The sequence below is a fragment of the Acanthaster planci genome, linkage group LG05, assembly GCF_054643075.1.
Source record: "Acanthaster planci isolate LZ-2023a linkage group LG05, COTS_SCS, whole genome shotgun sequence".
Taxonomy (NCBI): Eukaryota; Metazoa; Echinodermata; class Asteroidea; order Valvatida; family Acanthasteridae; genus Acanthaster; species Acanthaster planci.
Window position 1 is genome coordinate 19,856,702 of NC_141781.1, and position 19,158 is coordinate 19,875,859.

Genomic DNA, 19,158 nt, shown 5'->3' on the forward strand with positions numbered 1-19,158 from the left:
CGGCCACAGTACGGGTTTGACTACATAACAGCGAGACTTCACTCACATGCCTTACGAAACAGGAAAAAAGATCATTAGTTGAAATAAAATTTGGCAACAAGTCTTTTTTTTCGGCAGCTCCACTTAAGCCAACACATTCAACGGATGTCAACAGGCGAATCTCTAGAAACACCTCTCTCCTCTTGAAACGGAATTTCATTTTGGCCGGTAAACACAACACAAGTGTCCCACAGATACGTCACTCCACGGCCGTCGTCACTTCCTCCGACCTTCCCTCCCTGTCAGCCGCGTTGTATTCCACTCGGTTTTGACCATCGAGCGATTTGACGACGGATACGAAGCCACCAGAAGCTTCCGCACCAACAAATGATTGCTGACCGTCCCAACAAACCACTCCAGGAGGCGGGAAATGCAAAGTGTTTTCCGCGAGGGTACTCGAAGGGCTCGTAAAGCGAGGTGTGCGTAACCAAGCTCCCAGAAAATCTCGCTTATAAGTTATAGGAAAGTCTCAGATATGCACTTCATTTACCTGCCAGCTCGTCGAATAAGCCTATAGCGCCGAGTGTTTGGACCATTTGCACTTTTCCACCAGCATTGGTCATCAGTACACAGGATTTATTTGTAAAGAGAGCCCTACAATGTAATATGTTCCATCTAACCTGCCCAAAACATGGCACTCATCCGACGCAAGTGTCTGCATGGAAAAATAAATTGACTGCAACGACGTCTTTGAATAATTATACTCCGTATAATGACAGACAGTTAAAGTCAATTTCTGAAGAAAATATTTACGACGAAAAATATTATTTTTCCCATACAAGTACAGGAAGGCACAGTCGTAATTCTTTCCTTGATATAATATCCGTTTCTAACGATGAACTATGCGTGGGCAATGCGCCATCATAAAAATACATAATTGCTTCAGACAGTTGGGCAGTGTGGCCGTGAAAATTAAATTTATGTTCCTTGCCAACACTAACTCCTTGAACATCGGCACTCAATCACGGGGGCATATCCTAAGGACTTTACTAAGATATGCTTACATGTTGTGGTCAGCACGTGATAGAATACGAATTCGGTCATAAATAGAAACGCATCCTTAGGCAAACTGTCATCTCAAATGTAATTTTTCCCGTAATATAATTGATAATTGTCGAAATTTTGGTGAGAGGTGATATTGTTCAAACATTGAAACTTACAACACAACTGAAATTGTTTGTTGAATAATGTAATTCATTAAAGTATTGTTCAAACATTTAAACTTACAAAACAACTGAAATTGTTTGTTGAATAATGTAATTCATTGAAATTTAACATGCAGTCTTAAAATAAATTAGCGATTTTTGACCGCTATTTTACTCAACCTTAAATTAACTGGTCTTGCGTTTTGATACAACGTCACGTAATTCATTTTTGCCAATTTACTGGCTACATGTAGTATTGTTACCACGTTTTGTTTAATTAGCTGTTACAGAAATACCCCTGATTAGCTGATCATGTCTCGTTTACTTGTTTTTTTTCTTCAAAACATTATAAATCTCAAGTTAATGAACATAACTTATATCAGCGAACACTGGTTGAAACTGTTGATAAATAAATGCTACTGGCACTCGTACTAGGCTGACAGGTATACTTCACAAAAAAAGTTAGGCCAACTCAAGTGGATCAGTCAAGGAACTTGTGGGCATATTTGCGTAGGTTGTTGGTTCAGAACTAAGAATCCGTGTACAAACATGCGTGGTTATCTGCAGACAACAGCATTAAAGTTTATATTGCTTTTTACACATCACTAACGAGGAAAAGCTTTTTGGATGCACGGAGCGTCCCTTGGTTATACACGAACTCATGAAGTAGACAAAAATATCACAGTGGAGTGACACGAAGGTGACGCACTCCTGACCAATATTTCAGGTCATGGAGGCAAATCCGATCCACCGAGATAATAAACCTGTGAAATCTCTTTAGCTCGGCCCAGGGCAATTATCTTGACTTACATCTGCCTAAATCGCTCAGCGTCGCTCACGTGCGAAAATGATGTCACCTCTTCACTCTGGGAAAGAGGGGACGGGGTCGGGAGTCTGGTTTGGGACAGATGTTTGGAGCATCCGTCATCATTGCACGTCCCAGCCGCAGGGGAATCAGCAATAAACCACCAAAACTGTTGACAAAATGCCGGGAATGTCTGGCAGGTATATGACGATTGGTTGACTGTCAGAAACCTTGATTCAAAAGAGACTTGATGCAGTCGAGCCCAGGGCAGCATAAGGGTTTGTGGCACCCTTAGGGCCTTATGTATGCTTATGGAGTAAATAAACGTTCAGGCGTGCGATGCCCCGAGGTTTGAACGAGCAGTACGCATTCATGCCACAGCGGATCAACCTTTATATGGGTCCGCCGTGGGTGATTAAATGGGTAACATTATAACTGGAAGTGCCATCTGGAGTAGCTATGAAAAATGGCAGATTCTTTGGTTGGTGAAACCTGCTTAAATCATTTTATTAGTGAAAAGGGTTAGGACTTACTCTTTCGCGCATCCGAATAAGTTAAGTGAAGGAACCCTTAAAAATGGGGGGGAAGACCATCTGATTTGGTATGAGTCCCTGTATTTACATTATCTTGTTTTTTTCAGCCCGTGGGTTGCCATATTTGTTTTCCCTTTTAAAAATTTTTTATGACATTGTCTTGTGTTTGTTATGGTTGTTTGGCCACTGTGAAATCTCGCCTTCGTAGGGACGAGTAGGCTACTCTCGTGGGAAAGAAAAATCAAGCTTTCATCCGGTAACAAAGTAACAAACATCTGGCGATCTTGGGCATAGCAAAGTTCCTTAGAATATTTCAACATTTACCTGCAGTCAGTTTCTTCACAATGTGGGCGATTCACAATAGTGCGTCTCCAAGAGTTTGCAGCGCGTTGGCCAATCACAATGCGCGACATCTGTTGACCCTTTCCAAACGTGCATTGGGTCGACAGATTTTGCAAACTCTTGGAGGCGCACTATTGTGAAACCCCCGTATTTGGCCATAAGTTTTACTGCAGCGTATAGAGCAGCTAGGTAAATGAGCACCCACGTATTGAGCAGAGTTTAATTACACAGATTCTGCAATTGGCAGAAAATAGCAAAAACAAAATCATCTATGCTAAATGTCATCAGTACATGTTTTGGGTTTCAGGAATAACCATAACAGTGATGAAGAACAAGGCACTTTCAAAATCATTTCGACCCAAAAGATACGTCGTTCCTTATTTCAACTCCAGGGCTCATTCAAAAAACAGACATTTTGGGTAAAACCCATTTAATCTACAAAGTCAACAGCATTTCCCATACTCATTTATTTTTCTCTTAAAAAAGACTTTTTTTCATTTCCTACCATACGTTATTTCTCAACTCTTTTTTCGCAAAAGCACATAAGATTGGTCTTTAAAAAGACCACTGCAAAGGAAATTCACACTTCGATACCCTACACGCTGGGAGCTTGAGTTGTTATCTTTAATCCTACTCGCCTCCCTTTCTAATAAAGTGGTACCCGTTGCAGAAACACATCGATCCTTCGATAGTGTCTTATCTGTGGAAAAGGGCAGGTTCAAACGTCTAAGAAAAGGTAAGATTACCCTGCACTGTTTCTCCAGCCCACGTATGGGACTCAGTACAACCCGAAGAGTAGAAAGACAATATGGTCCATGGCAGTCATTAAGGTAGGAATGAAGGGGGCGGGGTACAAATGCATGTAGTACACAGCCAGCCTCCCTCACGGCACGTATGTTCACCCATCGCTGCCGGTACACCACTGAGTTAATACACGGGTTAGTGGGGTAGCGCCTGACGGGCGAGCCGCGTTCTAGCCGCCTCTCCTATGACTACAACTTCATTTTTTTTTATGGAACGGTGAAGAGCCGTAGCCAGTGTTCAGCACTAGTGGATGTTGTATTCTCACTTGGAGAACTTGGAGACGCCGCACGGCGTGTTGCCAACATAGCATACATAGCCGTGTAAACTGTTGAAAATATTTCTTACAGAAGTTTTTCTGGAGATATGCCCTATCAATAGATTTACAAAGGACATTATTCATGATAAGCACGATAAAGCGAAAGTGGTGCATTTTTTAAAAAGTGACACCAAGTCATTTCATGCAACATCATCATTTAGTGTTCACAGAAACCAGTCTCGATCCTTGATACAGCATAAAACAATTTTTATCGATACCATTTAACTCTACTGAATTCTATACTATTCGAATATCAACTCGACTTTCAGTTATGTAATGACTTGCTGTGCTGTGAATAGAATAGCAGCGTGAACCAAATTTAAGTTCTTGAATCTGGCTTAAAAGACGAAGCAAGCTAATGATCATCAGGATGGCCTTTAGTTCAGCGCCGCTTCACCTTTATGTGTTTCAAATTCTTGGGACAACTCCGGATGCTAGAATATCATGTTTTGTTGTTTTTTTACAGGAACAGAGGAAATCAACGAATTTCATGGCTCAAAAAAAGGCTACTGCTGCATTAAATGACTGAATAATAAAGGAATTATGTCAGACATCTCGTTTCCATCAAACGAGTAGTGCTGGCATTCAGTGTTCGGCCCGGATTAATAAGCCAAACTAACGTGGAGGGGAGTAAACATACGTGATGGCCGGGTGATTGGCCAATGGATCATCACTCCACTTTTCGGTGGAGAGAGACATCCACTGTGGATTTTAGGTACCTGTTTACCTCGGTAAACAGTGCCCTGTTATTCTTAACTCTCTATGAACAAAATAACAGCAAAAACGAAACAAAAACTTTATCACCGCGTCCCCTGGTTTGAACTTGTTTTAAACACCCAGGCACACATAACGCCATCGCACCCTACATTATGTAGGCTTGTTTTGCACAGAGGTCCACACTGAGTATGCCACGTCTGCACAGGGGTTGCTGGAGGTTTGTATGGAGTGTCAGATCCCTGTATTAGTCAGTTTTGTTGGCAAAATCATGACGCTGTAGGAAAGACTGGAGAAGAAAGGGTAAAGGAAAGGGAAGTCATGTGAGTGTCAGGTCGGGGAACCAGACTGTCATTACACTCGTGAAATTACGTCGACAACTGTGCACCATCCCTCTGTTTCAAATGGTCCAGCACGCAAGTATGCTCACTATGTACTTCCTCATCATGGTCATCCTCAATTCCTCCACTAGCTACGCCGGATTGCCACCACTGATACCTGTACCGAAGGGGATAAGGTCAACTCTGACCCGCGCCAACTCGGACCCATGCCAACTTGGACCCAAACTAACTGGGAGCCATGCTAACTCGGACTCATAACCAACTCGGACCCACTGAGACTTTTCGGCACTGTGGAATGCAAATAATTTATCGACAGCACCGTACTGAGAAAGATGAAAGCGCTAAGCCTCAGCAGCGTGGAATTCAGCATCTGCTTTAAGATCCCAAAATATTCTTGCTTTTACAGACCTTCTGTTGAGCGATTCAAGTGATTTCTGACCATTTCATCCAATTCTTCGGAGCGGAAAATCACCATTTTAAACATTATCAGGGATCAAAACATACCAAGTGTCCTACAAACCTAAATAAAAATTCATCTTCACTCTGAACATTTCCTTTCGTCAATCCAGAGTTTACGGACCCACTGCAAAGTTGCGGTAGAGAAAATGATAATTTATTAGAATTTAATAACTTCAATTAAATCCAATGATAGTTTGGGATTTTCTGATATATTGTGTGCTACGTCCAAGTGAACTGTGCACGGCGCGCTGAACAGTCCACTGGTGCCCGTTATTGAATTTCGGACTAAATTTCATCACACTATATTGTTGAAAAGGCTTATTGAAGGTTGTACAATTTCCTGAACATTTTCAAACTCTGTTTGATCGATTCATAAATGGTTACCCCCGCGTTGGTCTTGAAAAGTCAAGATCTCTCACTTCCCACGTTTATATGTGTCTCTTTTGTGTATTTTATTAAACAATTTTCCATGGAGTCATTTTTATTTTAGCAAATACATGCAAGTCTTAAAATCAAAGGTTGTGCCTAGCATTTTATTTGAGTTTGGTGCAAAAGAGAGAGGTAAACATAGTTGAAATACAAATCAACGGTACATTTTGTGAATATAATTATCGAAGATTAGAGAAACCAAGCTTTGCTACTGCGGGTGGTCATGCGTATGCAAGACACATCATAATCCCGACACGTTTTTGCCCAGTTTCTTGCAATAGCAAGGAATGTTAATGCTTTGGCTAGCGTTGTCGTTGCATGTGTGGAAGGGTTCTTAAACCCCCAAAAGGAGCCCCCCCCCCAGAAAAGGCAATTACAGCCTGCCTGAGAGGGTTTTCATCGGATTTATTCAGAAAGAATTGGGAAAATGTAATCTACGAGTCTCCTTTTACTGCAAAAAATGTGTGACCAAAGCATGTCCCGGGTGCCATACTTGTGTTTTTCGTTGAAATGTCTCACACCGAAGGAGTTTTTAAAGAAACTGCTGGAATAAAGGCTACAGAAGCCTCAGCCGGTCAGGAGGTAAATTACCTCCGCATGACTGACAAACTGGGATATTTTCTCAGACGCCTATACCTTGTTCTTTAGATGAATGACATCTGATACGTATTCAGGTCTAACAAGATAAATAAGACAATACGGGGAACAGCAATGAGTACAACGCCATCTCGCTGACTACAACAGCCGCCCTAATTTTCCAGGATCACAGGGGGAGAGAACACGGCGACAATGGAGACAGATAAATATAATTATACTTCCTCTGTATAAGGTTTTCCACCTAGCACAATCGGGGAAAGCACACAACTAGACGTGGAACCCCGACATTAACGCTCCAAGGCCAACTAGACAACGCGATTGTCAAGTGCTTTCGTGACAAGCAGTCGTCCAATGTGTATGCTGTAAAGGTAAAATTCATGACTCGGTTTTTGCTTTAATGTTACAAGATTGGTAGGTTCTTGGGTATAAACTCTACTGCAACTTTCATTCCACTAGTTTGTTTCATGTTTTGAGTTAAATGCTTTGACGGGGAAACATCGGAAAAATCGTTTCGACGCTCAAATCGCAGATCCTGTAATTCTTCCTGTGCAACGTCCATGGACTACAGGGCGTTCCGAGTGAGTGAACGCACATGTGGGATCAATCCACAAATGAACAGGTTTTCTTTCCCATTAACCGTAAAACAAAAGGTATACCTAGATCAAAACTAATTTCTGTTTTCTAGAAAACAACAACATTCTAGAAAGAGATATTCAGCAAAGTTATTACTTTCCTCCAAGAAAGATATTTAAGGGTTATTTGGCAGTGCCATGTTGTAATTTCACCAATGGTGTAACCTACCTTTAAAACCCGTCCACACCAGGAGCAATAGTTTTGTGGTGCCACGCGGGGAAGCAATGTGTGAATCACTTGGTGGCAGCAGATATGGCATCCACGCTGTCCGTTTCCGTTAATACTCGATGTCCATCCCCCACATTGTCCCCAAACCAGGTGAACCTAAAAATGATCGCCAAAGGAAATAATGTTAGTCAAGAGCAATGCTTCATAAGCATATGTAAAGTCCCTCTTCCACATAGGTGTTGTATTCATCATGTCTGGTAAGAAAAGGCATAGAGCACACCACCTCCGGGACACAAACCAGAAGTGAAGTATCCTTACATTCTTTAGTAAACAAGTCTGAGAAAATACTTGACATTTATAGAAATGCTGCACGCTGCGCCGTTTCCCGGCGAAACTGCACCTCGCCTCGCCCTGTAAGCAATATACCGCACTCAAAGAGTAAACATCCCAGGATGCCTTGTTTATCTTCAAGTTGGACAGCATATTCTTAACCAAATGCCAAACATTATTATTACCGCCATATTTTTACAAGCGTCTCTACTATAATCTGAGAGACTGCATATCCCAATAGACCGGGAAACTGGGCCACAATTTAGGCAGCAGTCGGTGTTTTCTGAAGACATTTAGAAGGCTCAACTTTCACTGGCTCGTTTGTTCGAAAACCCGAGCATTGCAGTGCTTATCGGTTAGCTCGGGACGGGACATGTGTTTCCTGGGTAACCCCGTCGCCAAAGTTCAATGATACAAGACATAAAAGTAACCCTTATCCTAGGTTCAACTTTCACTGGATCGTTTGTCTTAATGAAAAACCCGAGCATTGCCATTCTTATCGGTTAGCTCGGGACGGGACATGTGTTTCCTGGGTAACCCTGTCGTCAAAGTTCAATGATACATGATATAAAAAGCTTCCCGCTAAAAAGCATCTTAAGGCACCGCGGCGTGGAACCGTCCGTTGTAAAAAGTCTTGTCAGTTCGCGAAGTAATTGACCACTGTGTGCGAGAATGACTTTCCTCAGTGCATAACGACAACGTTTAAATTAACAGTCATCCTAAATGACAGTGGCTGAGGAAATCCGATAGTGAGATGTCTGAACGTATCACAGGGCTCACAACTCGGATGAGAATAATGGTAAACAGACTTGAACGGGAACAAGATCCCCGGGTATGCCAGCTGTAATTAAGAGAGACGCGGCAGCCCCAAACGAAGACAAGGTATAACGTATTCAGTGTTTGCTAAATAAACAATACAGGTTAGTTGGTTCTCAGAATTGGTCAAAGAAGCCCAGAGCTAAGACCGCAACGAGGACGACTTACAAACGTGGATTCGCTGCTTTACGATTCGTTCTTCCTTCTAAAGATGAAATTTGAATCAGCCATTGTACGGGTGGGGCTGTCTTTTCACACTGAAGCATTTTTCGTAGCGTTTTAGATTTTTCTTTGCGAAAACGTCTCAGGCTTCATATACTGACTTCTATATGGTCTCAGGCCCAAAAGCTGAATGATTCGAGCCTTAACCTCCTTTGCTTTTTTGATTGACTTGCATAAAGCACCACCGGCAAAGCATAAGTCGAAGTAAAATGCGACTTTTTCTCGCGATCACTTCAGCTCTAATATTTAATTAGAAACAAACACACTTGTTGACTGTGATCATTACTTTAATATGCTGATTGGATTTTTCCCCAAGTGCTGACGGAACCTCCCGAGTGAATTGCTATGCATTCATTTAACGGCGGCGTCCCCTAGTCTTGGAACGTGATACGACAAGGTGGGTTTTGAACACCTCGGCATTACTGCCTGGGTGACTGAATGAAGTGGCGGTGGTTATGCCGCCCGCAGCCATTCGGTGAACGAATAAAGCCGGCCATTGGTACCCGGGCGAGTAAACTAAGCAACGAAGGATTGCTTCCGGGCGCCATTGTTAGTTCAAGTGCGTCGCATTTTCCTGTGATTATGCATGTTTGTGCCGACGAGTTTCCGTCCTGCTCATCGTGAAAAAGAAGCTAATATACTTTAGATCGTCGGGGTCTCAACCCTCGCTGGCCTCAGCGATCACACCAACTTCACGGAATCCAACTCTCATTTCATCGAATGTGAATGTTGCCTGTTCCGATCCTCTGCCTCTCGTAGTGTTTATCTGTTCCCTGAAATGTTACTCAATCTTGCTTTACGTCCGCGCAACGCTCCCGAGAAAAGATAGCTGGGCAAATACGCTTGACATTCCTTCGTTTGTCATCGCGGTCGACGATTACGCATCTTTAAATGGAGACACAATAATGGCAGCTTCCGAGTAGACCAGAGTGATCATTTAGGTGTTTAAGAAAAGGATGATATCGGCGAAGACATTCAGATGATTCCAAAGAAAATTACACGCGAGACCACAGTGAGAAGAGACTGTTTTGTTTACTTCAGCACAATCGCAACTAGAACTGAAAATAAACAGCAAGCCGCGTGCCAGCGCATGGCACCTAACGACACTTATCCGCGGTCAACTCCTCGCCTCAGCGTGAAGTTAAAGCTAAGTCCAGCGGAGGTGGCTTTTTGTCGGCGATGCAGGCAAGAACCCCCTTCATCAAGCCTAATTATGACATATATAGCCAAGTGATGACACATCACTGTTGCCGTTAAGAGGAATGCCCTGGCACTCCCGCTGTGTACAAAGACTCTCTAGTAGCGTCGTGTCTCCACTAACACCTTGGGAATCAATGCAATTCCAACATAATGTTCAGGGTCAAGCCCAAGTGTGACCTCTGCCAGGAACAGGCTTGTGAGCATAGGGCCTACCTGTATCTTTACCAGACCTCATACAGGGTCTGTAGTCGAAATATTTAAGAATGGGGTCAAAAAGTACAGCTTCACAGAAGTATATATCAACTGTTATTAATTACCTCTCCTAATAAGCCATTCAGCGGGACTTCACTGAGGCCTGTGAAGTCCCACTGATTTGCAACCTGTCCAAGTGTTCCCCACTGATCACTTTGAAACGATGCTCGAAGCAGCGAACTTGCGTGGATTTTTACTCTCACAAACCGTGTTTAATTTCCAAACTTTGAGTAACCACCCGAGTTTGTGAGCTGATTGCACGAGCACTGCACTGGACACGAATGGCTCTTTCAACATCGTTCGTGGTCCCGAGTACATTTGAGAAATTTTCATGCACGGATGATGTCGTCACGTCTGAATAATGTCATGTTTATGTGAAATGTATTGCCGGGTACCTTATTTCTATGTCTTGTTAGGTAGTCAACGTTCGGGTGGTGGGCCATTGCAGTCGATGTTGCTAACCGAGTGGCATTATATCAATCAATGGCGTTTGGTGTTACTTTAAGGTCACACATTCGAAACTCCGTTTACCTGTCACTGGACATGTTTATGCATGGCAACGGATATAAATAATGTGGACATACATTTGTTTCGAATTTGATCATCTAAATACGATCATAGGGTCACCAACGGAGATGTGTCGTGTTCTTCTAAATAATCTACGAAAAGGTGTTGTTGCATTTTTTATAACGACGCAACAGAGTTGTTGCATCCGAGATACATACCTCATGTGGCTGATTTTTCGCAGCTGTTTCCCGCTAGCGATAAATGAAATGTTTCCGATCGCATTTTCCCTTTAGCGACAGTTACCAAGAAGCGTCGAATCACCTAAGTGCAGATAATCACTGATGGAAGTTGATTTCTGTGTGTTTGCTACAGCGTAATAGCTGTCCGTATCTAAATTTCAAATTAGCTTCAAGGCAAGTGCCCTTTTTAATTACATCTCCCACCGGCTAAAGATGTTAAGCCATCACTTGCCTCGGCAAAAACCGGTAATGAGGTGGTATTGAGTCACGGCGGTCGGAGTAATTTTGGAGACACATGCATGTACATTCATTTCAAACAGTGTGCAATTGCGGCATTTGAGACACTACGAGATCACTTAGACAAGGCTGATCTTGTTACGTGGGGAGAGAAAAGTCATTAGAGCCATTGGGCTCTGAGGTTGTCCCTGTCCATAACGCGCGACAACTTAAGACTTCTTGCCGTCCGTATAAAATGTGAAACAGAGTCTCTGACGGAAATGGATTTTACGGCTGGGCTTAAACCTCCGCTCAAGAAACCACGGTAACTTTAGTAAGAATTCGTGGAGTGTAGGAAGACAGAAAGGAATAGTGCGATCGAACGTGAATAAAGTGCAAGCAAATATAATATTTCAATCTATATATGACAGTGCACTTTCTCAACTCCATTGATTCCGAAAGAGAAAAGCAAGCTTAGAAGATTTCTCAAGGTGTATTTGCTTAAATGATTGCAGGATTGCAGCGTCAGAGCCTTAGCCAAATCTTCCATTATTTTCGGCTCTCGTTAATCCCGCGACCACATTCCACCCGAGCGTCAACTTGAAGCCGGAAAGAACAATATCGTTTTACTCTACCCCTAAATGTGGGCATCGTTAAGTCCTTATTTCTCTTGGCTGTTTGCCGCCAGGAATCTGGAATCTCAGCAAATAGCAATAGTTCAGCAGAACTTCGGCATGCGCGTGTCTGCGGGGCCCTACACTGAATAATGCCGCGACGAGGGGTGACGTAAATGTATGTGACAGAATGTCACGCTTAGTTTGCATTGTCAAAGGTTGAGAGACATCCAGTGGCTATGCTTGTGCACCACGGCATGAACTGTAATAGGTATTAAGTTAGCCCCAATACAACTGATGAACCCAAAATTAATACTGGCAACGGGTCCGAGTGAGCGTATACGTTTACACTACCAAATAGGACATGAACCTCGGCGCGCGTTGTCAACAATGACAACGTAAAAAAGTGCGTTTAGCAAAAGTGGGACAGCAACATTAACACTGGCAGTGGCGTCAACAGCAGCAACCAGCAACCGTTTGACAGCACCATCAAGAGCAGTGGCTTCAATAAAAAACGACACCAAGAACAGCGGTATCGACAACGGCATCTGTTGCGCCCTGCAGTGGCAACGCCGTTTACTGCGCGTTTTCCCTCCTTGTTTCTTAATGATATCTTTTTTTGCCAACATCATGCTAATTTACGCTGCTTTTTGACAAGCTGTGTTTAATTTGCCTTCACCATTTTCCTTTGGTGTTATTTTCTACTTTTTTATTAACTACCACAAGGCCTCTAAATTATGCGACAACTGTATATTCTTTCTATCCATGACTTCTAAATTACCCCAAAACACTATACTACATTTCAACCCCCTTTGCCCCCGAAAGGATGGATGTTGACAAGTGTTGTTGTACACTCAATGTACTTTTATTCTTTATTTTTTTAACGGAGAGAAAGGCAAAGTACAGGACGTGTCTAATGAATCTGCGCTCGTCTCCTGAAACGGCTGTTGCTTGTTACAGCAATATCAGTGACGCAGGAATTACATTTTGCCGGCTGGTCAAGGAGTTCATGTCCCGAATTCTGTATACACAAGCGGCGAGTGTCTACTCAATGAAACCGAATGAATTCCCTTCTACAACGTGTATAAAAAAGAGACACCCCCTTGCAAAAGCAATTACACTGACATTTCCGTCCAGGAGATCTTCCAGGCCCTCCAAAGGAAACTAGGAAGTCAATTTTAAAATAAGGGAGGCTAATCATATCACAGGGTGTTTAGTCTATGCATTACCCGAGGTATTATAAGTATACAGAATGTCAATTTGCCGTGGTCAAGTGAAGTCTACCATTAATTGAACCCAAGGGAAGACGTAAGGCTACATTAAAGGGTTGTGGTACCCTCAGGTCTGGTTTGGGTCTGTAATAGCAAATGCTTTAATTTGGGGGACGGTATACGGTGCGGTTTCCTACTCGATAAAACATCACGCTTGTTGATGTCATTCTCGTCTTTTTGCTTATATTTATCTTTATTCAGATGAAGAGGGACTCTGAGTTTTAGGCCTATATGACAGTTCAACCTTCTCTGGTGACAAAAGTAGTCCAGTTCGAATCAGACTGATGGGCTTAGACTTCTTCACAAGCCGAGCTGTCATGGCCCCCACCAAAACTTGAGGATTGGCGGCAGTTAGAATTTTCAACGAATGACAAGCGGTCTTGTAGATGTCTGGTGGCTATGAATAAATTGTACACCTGTGCAAATACTTTTCTTTTTATTCCAGGTTTTGAGGACAAATCGTTTTTGTGGGGATGATGGAGCAAGCTCTGATTTGCCAAGATAAGGCGTCATTTCTGATCAATGCAGTATTTGAGCCATACCGACAACAACTTTACCCAATAACAGTACAAAGGGGACTCCCTCAGATGATTCAGCAACTTCGGTACACTTAAGGTGGAGTTTCGCATTATTCATGATGAAGCTTAAACTGGTTCTGACCACGGTTCTTGTTTAACCATGAATAAAAGCTTGGCTGAATCTGTGCCTAGCTTTTATGATTAACTCGTGAAACCTTTGAGAATAAAAGCCAATTACAAGAAAATCCTTCGTCCTGTTCCATGGAAAGCTTGCCAATACATGGAGGATTCATGCTTTTACATGTGCGTACCTTTCAAAATCATTGCTAATGAGCAGCCGAAACCTTTGGGACTGAATACACTCTGAGAAGGCACTAAAACGGGAACGGCTCCTTTTCTCTAGGTGGAAAGTAGCCAGATCAATTGGAACGTTTTCATGCGTAAGCCTACTTGGTTACTGCGAAAATCGGTGGGATAACGCCTTTAAAGATGTCCAACCCCTTGTATCCCTTCGACATCATGTTAAGCTAAAAGGTTTTCTGGACACAACCTGTCTCTCCAATGATGCCATGGATGGATAGACTCCACGAACGACGTGGTTGCCTGAGGCTCGTTTCCTAAAAACACCAATCTTCCTGTGCAAGCTCTTCGTCTTTGAGGTGCTGAAAGTTAAATCTGCTTCTTCAAGACCACCAAATGTTATATTTCAAGCTGGTACCACATCGTTCGGAGGAAGTAATCAAATAAAAAATGCCCCCCCGTGTCTGTGTTTGATTTGTTGCCACTGGGAGAAGGCTATGAGGCAAAGTACCTCCTGCTTGTTTGCTACAAGTTATTAACTGGACTTTCAATTTGAGTTTCATGGCAGACAGAAATTCAAATGCGGCAAAAAAACAAAGCAAACAGAAGTGGTGATTGAGTTACGAGCTATGGATCGGGGCAGCAACCAAAGGTATACCCCTCCTTCAATATATCCCCGTGAGTGCACCATACTGATGACGCCAGGCATCTGTATCCCCTAAAAATGACAAGGAAAAAGGTGACAGCAGTCACTCCACCCGCTCAGTAAGCGTGGGTACGCAGGGCATCTTTGACTGACAATGAAAGTTAGGCTGTGTCCGAGACGGGATTCCAGAGCTACGGCTAGGTCTAAGGTCCTGGGGCCGTAACGTATTTCCAATGGAGTGAAAACCCAAGGCCTAGCTCTAGACAACAGATTTGGATGCAGCCTAGTAACTTCCAGCTCGTGCCGTTGGTACGCGCGCGCGCACGGTCGGTTGTGCCTGCGTGATCAAACAGTGCCGCAAAAATGTTCCTAAACGAAGAAGCGCACAAGACGGAAGATTTAAGAAAAGTCAAAGATCTCCGCCAGGGAACGTACTTTTGATGTCAACAGAGGTTGAGATTTTTTTTAACTTGTAGTTTAATGTAATTTTGTGGTAATTTGGAAATGATTTTCGTTTCCTTTCAAGCGCTGGTGAGGAGAGATTTTGAAACAGACTTTCCGTCGCAGAACTTTACATGTGGGATCACATGAACCGTTAACTCTAGGGAAATCGCTGACGTGGGGTAGACGTTGTGGCGGTGTTAAGTGCAATGAAGCCATTGACTGAATACACAGTCGAGGTTGTAGCGGGGACTTAAATGTTCCCGCGTATTTTATGCAGTAGCCTTCATATGAGTCAAGCGTGTCTGGAATCAAATGGAGTGACGGTGTTCTTACAAATCTACTTTTGAATTTCCCCCGTCCCCCCTACCGGAAGTAATGTCTTACAATCAACACTTTTCATATCAACTCCACTGTTTCCTAAAACCAAATATGCCCCTGGAATCCAAAGATGACTATTTCATCCTTCAGGGAGTTGGCCCTGCATCGAAGGTCTACCAGAGACAACACTGCGCCTGTCGCCCCCGTCTCTTCGTCCAGACAAACAGAAGGAAACCGCGACGTCATCCTAGATGATGATTAGAAATTGAAACGAGCCAACAGTACTTTTTCACTATTGGCGTCAGGGGCACATTCTTCAAATATGACGGCCCGAAATGATAAATGGCTTGCACCCGTAAAGACAAATGGAATCTAATGTCAATGTCCACAATGCGGACGAGCCAAATGGAACCGGTGCACTCTGGTCTCGCCTCCTGTAAATTTTATCTTCTGGGTATTGGTTAATGATGCCGCGGATGTATTGGCCTCAATTGATTACGTCCTCTGGAAACTTGAGGGATGACAAGATCCCCTCCTCGGCCAATTCGACAAATGGCCCCATTTATCAAAGTTGGCGAGTTGAGATCAATGATTCATTAGTACCTATCTACTGGGCTGCCAGAGCTATTGGCGCCCAATGCAGATACACAGGTAGATTGTGCTGTCTAAAAGATTGGCTCTCAGTAGGCGGGATCAAATACGTAGTCGAATCAATTAATACTAATAGTACTTTCTTAGTAAGCGACATTTGATTGAACAACGTGGTATGTGTTTGCTTTGAAGAGGGTTACGGATTGAATTTACTCCAACGGTGAATCAATTTTGTTTTGCGACACTGGCTTTCAAAGGGTACACTCCAATATTTCCAACAGGTTAGTCATCGGTCATGTGAACTTTGCCTGAGTTTGAAACTGCAAGGTAAAACAAAAGAAACAAACCAACAATGGTAAATTTCGTATAGGGGCATCTTGATCTGCGTTCGTAAAAAAGACTCGAGGAAACACATTTTGGAGAAAGTAAATTGTCTGAGAATTTTTTTTACAAGTAGCTTTATCGAGTGTATTGACGAAAAGGACACGAAGCGATCTTACACCTTAGTATTAAAGGAATGCCAGTGCTTTGTCAATACTTTTAGAAATGCTCTCCACTTCTCCCTGTACCCACCAAAATCGCGTCCCATTTCGAAATATTAGCTGAAACAGAGGGAGTGTTTCCGCCCCAGAAAGCGACTGTAGGGAATGTGCTGCCCCGTGATGACTGAATTCTTAGTGGCAGCAAACACAACGTTCCTATTCCGCTTGTATATTGGCCTGGACAGCGAATTTTTATCAGTGTATTATTTTGATAAGGCAGTTTTAGACGATGTGGCCGAGGTTGTGTGTTGGACCTTTATGAGGCAAAACATGCATACAGTGCAAATGAGTCACAGTCCTTTGAATAATGAATAATAATGAAGGGTCGAAGTAATCGAGGGAGTCTAAAGTAAGACAAACATATATGATGAGATGCCCGAATCAGAGTGTATCATTTGACACTGATCAGTTAGAGCAGAATGTATAATTTGAACGGACCGGCCGATTCTTTCCAACTTAGGTGTAAAACTTAATAATTCAATCACTATGGAAACGTTGCTCAACATTGATTGGCCTATATTTCATTTTGAACGATCCCTTTCTTCTTTACCTGTAAATCGTGAGTGCCCTCAATGTGACGAAACAGCCTATGAACTTGCCCTAACCGATTACTGTCAAAGATACTCATTGTTGTCTTTCATGGTGAAGGCACCATCATTAATGATTATTCATTAAATGAGTTACAATCTTTAAATTCATGAACTGTTTATATAGGACTCTTTTGAACACCCACACCTGTTTGTTCTTTCGACTGTGCTCATTCCGCTTCTCAACGTATATCAACTTGGTACATTTTGCTGGTTTCTGATTGGTTGAGATGATGTCATTTCTTTTAGGAACAGAAATAGTGTATCAAATCACGTCTCCTTCTAACTCACTGAGTTGCGTTTTAATGCATAAAACCAACAGAGACTGGCTAGAGGTAACAACGAAAAGTTGAAATTCAGAGAAAGACCATAATGGCTTTTATCTAGTTCGCAAAATAACTCTTCATTTGAGTATCAAAAAAACCAAAAAGCAAACGGACATAGACGAATCCAAATCCAAAACCTATTAAATATTCTTTACTTGTAAGAGCATGATCGCTTTAGAAGATTTAATGACTGTTTGGTGTAACGTAAAACATGTTTGAACACAACACCCGTATCATTCTTTGATACTCATGGTAAATTTTCGTTTGTGGAGTCAATGACGGGCACTTATATCATCTTGTGTAGAGACTGCAAAGTAGTTCGTTTCCCTACTTGGATCAAATTTTGCCGGTATGTAAACAATTAAAATTCTACTGTGGCTTGGTTTAGTACTTTATGACTTCCATGGTAATCCTGAGACTTACAAAGCGGCTGGCTGGTTTTAAAAGAGTGACATACTACACCCTACTCTAATTGGCCCCGATTCAAAAATGCATCCTGCTTTAATTGGCTGATATTCTAATGAATAAATGTCTCATAATACTTCCTGGACTACCAGGCCCACTCATTATCATTCATTTACGCATACATTGGAAGTCATTTTCAGTCCCTCAGAATTCCCTCACTGATTATGGTAATTCCGTTTTGAATATTCATCAGCACTCTCTCACAACAGTGGTCACACTGTGAACAAATATATTGCTTAATTGAGTCTGTTTTCCCGGCATGGCATGTATTCCTATCCACAGTGCTTTTCACGGCCAACACATTGTTGTGCCAGCCTGCGCATGTCGTCCATCCAATTACTGCGACTGTTGCGATGAAATAAATTATTGGGCAAGCAGCCGTGTAAGTGGCCATGATTGGGGCCTTCTACACGAGCCAGATTGTCATATCCTGCGCCATCTTATCCCTTAATAGGATTGCAAAGGCATAATGGGATCTCAGAGGATACGCGGCTAGTAAAAAGAGACAGATAAGCCTCTCGCGGGACCAGACTAAGGAGATGACTAAGGGCCCTCAAACTCTTCAGCGCAGGATGAAGTATAGGACGATACCTCTGAGTGAGATTTAAAGGTGGGACGCCGCAAGAGACTCGCTATATTGCGAATTAGTTTTGTAGTTCGCCGCGGTTCCTCAAAACTGTGCTCTGCTGCGCAACCGGGGGGCCAGGGTAGCCACGCACGTGCTGAGGTCGCCCCCTCAGCGGATCAAGGCGTCCCATTCCCTCTGTTGCTAGCTTCAAATAGTGACGGCATCCTCTCTGGGACTTATTGACGCAATTACACACCCCGACCATCGAGATGTGGTGACGGCGATTATCGCAAAATCACGACTAGATGCACGAACTCTCGGGTTTGAGCGAGACGCACAACTCGACCATGCCTGCATGGTGCCCTGTGGTAGAAACATATTGGAATTTTTGTTGATGACGGGAAAATAATGTCCCCGACCAAATTACAGGACTTATATGGAACAGCAGTCTACATTATCCCAATGTAAGATATACATCCCAATGAAAAATATTTAGGAAAGTCCTGGGTCTTTTTTCTATGAAACAAAATCCCACAATTTTTGATAAAGTATTTCGGACTGCCCGTTTGTATGTCAAAAAAGATTGATATCTTTTGTGCTCGGTGAAATGACAAATATATCCAAACCGAGAGAGGCCTTTCTGTGAATTTTTTCAGTGTCTTGATTTCCGACCGTCTTGGTTTTTGTCTTGATTTCAAAGGCAGTAGCTGGCATATTTCACAAAATCAACCTTTACAGAGTTTATATGTTTCATCGTGCAAATTCAACTATAATGCACAGCTTTTGCTTCTTTAAAGCTACAGGCCTGCAGTAACAGAATGATACACACAGAAACAAAATAAATTATGAGAACCAATGTGT

General features: G+C 42.7%; 1 protein-coding gene across 4 annotated transcripts in view; it reads right to left on the bottom strand.

The window, feature by feature from the left end:
• LOC110989444 (mesotocin receptor-like) overlaps positions 1-19,158 on the bottom strand; it is a 56,728-nt gene that overhangs the window by 27,368 nt on the left and 10,202 nt on the right. For all 4 annotated transcript variants that reach the window (XR_015425268.1, XM_087137008.1, XM_022253828.2 and 1 more), the window contains one exon: positions 7,326-7,481. The gene's annotated coding sequence lies outside the window, so the exon portion shown is untranslated. The remainder of the gene's footprint in view (positions 1-7,325; positions 7,482-19,158) is intronic.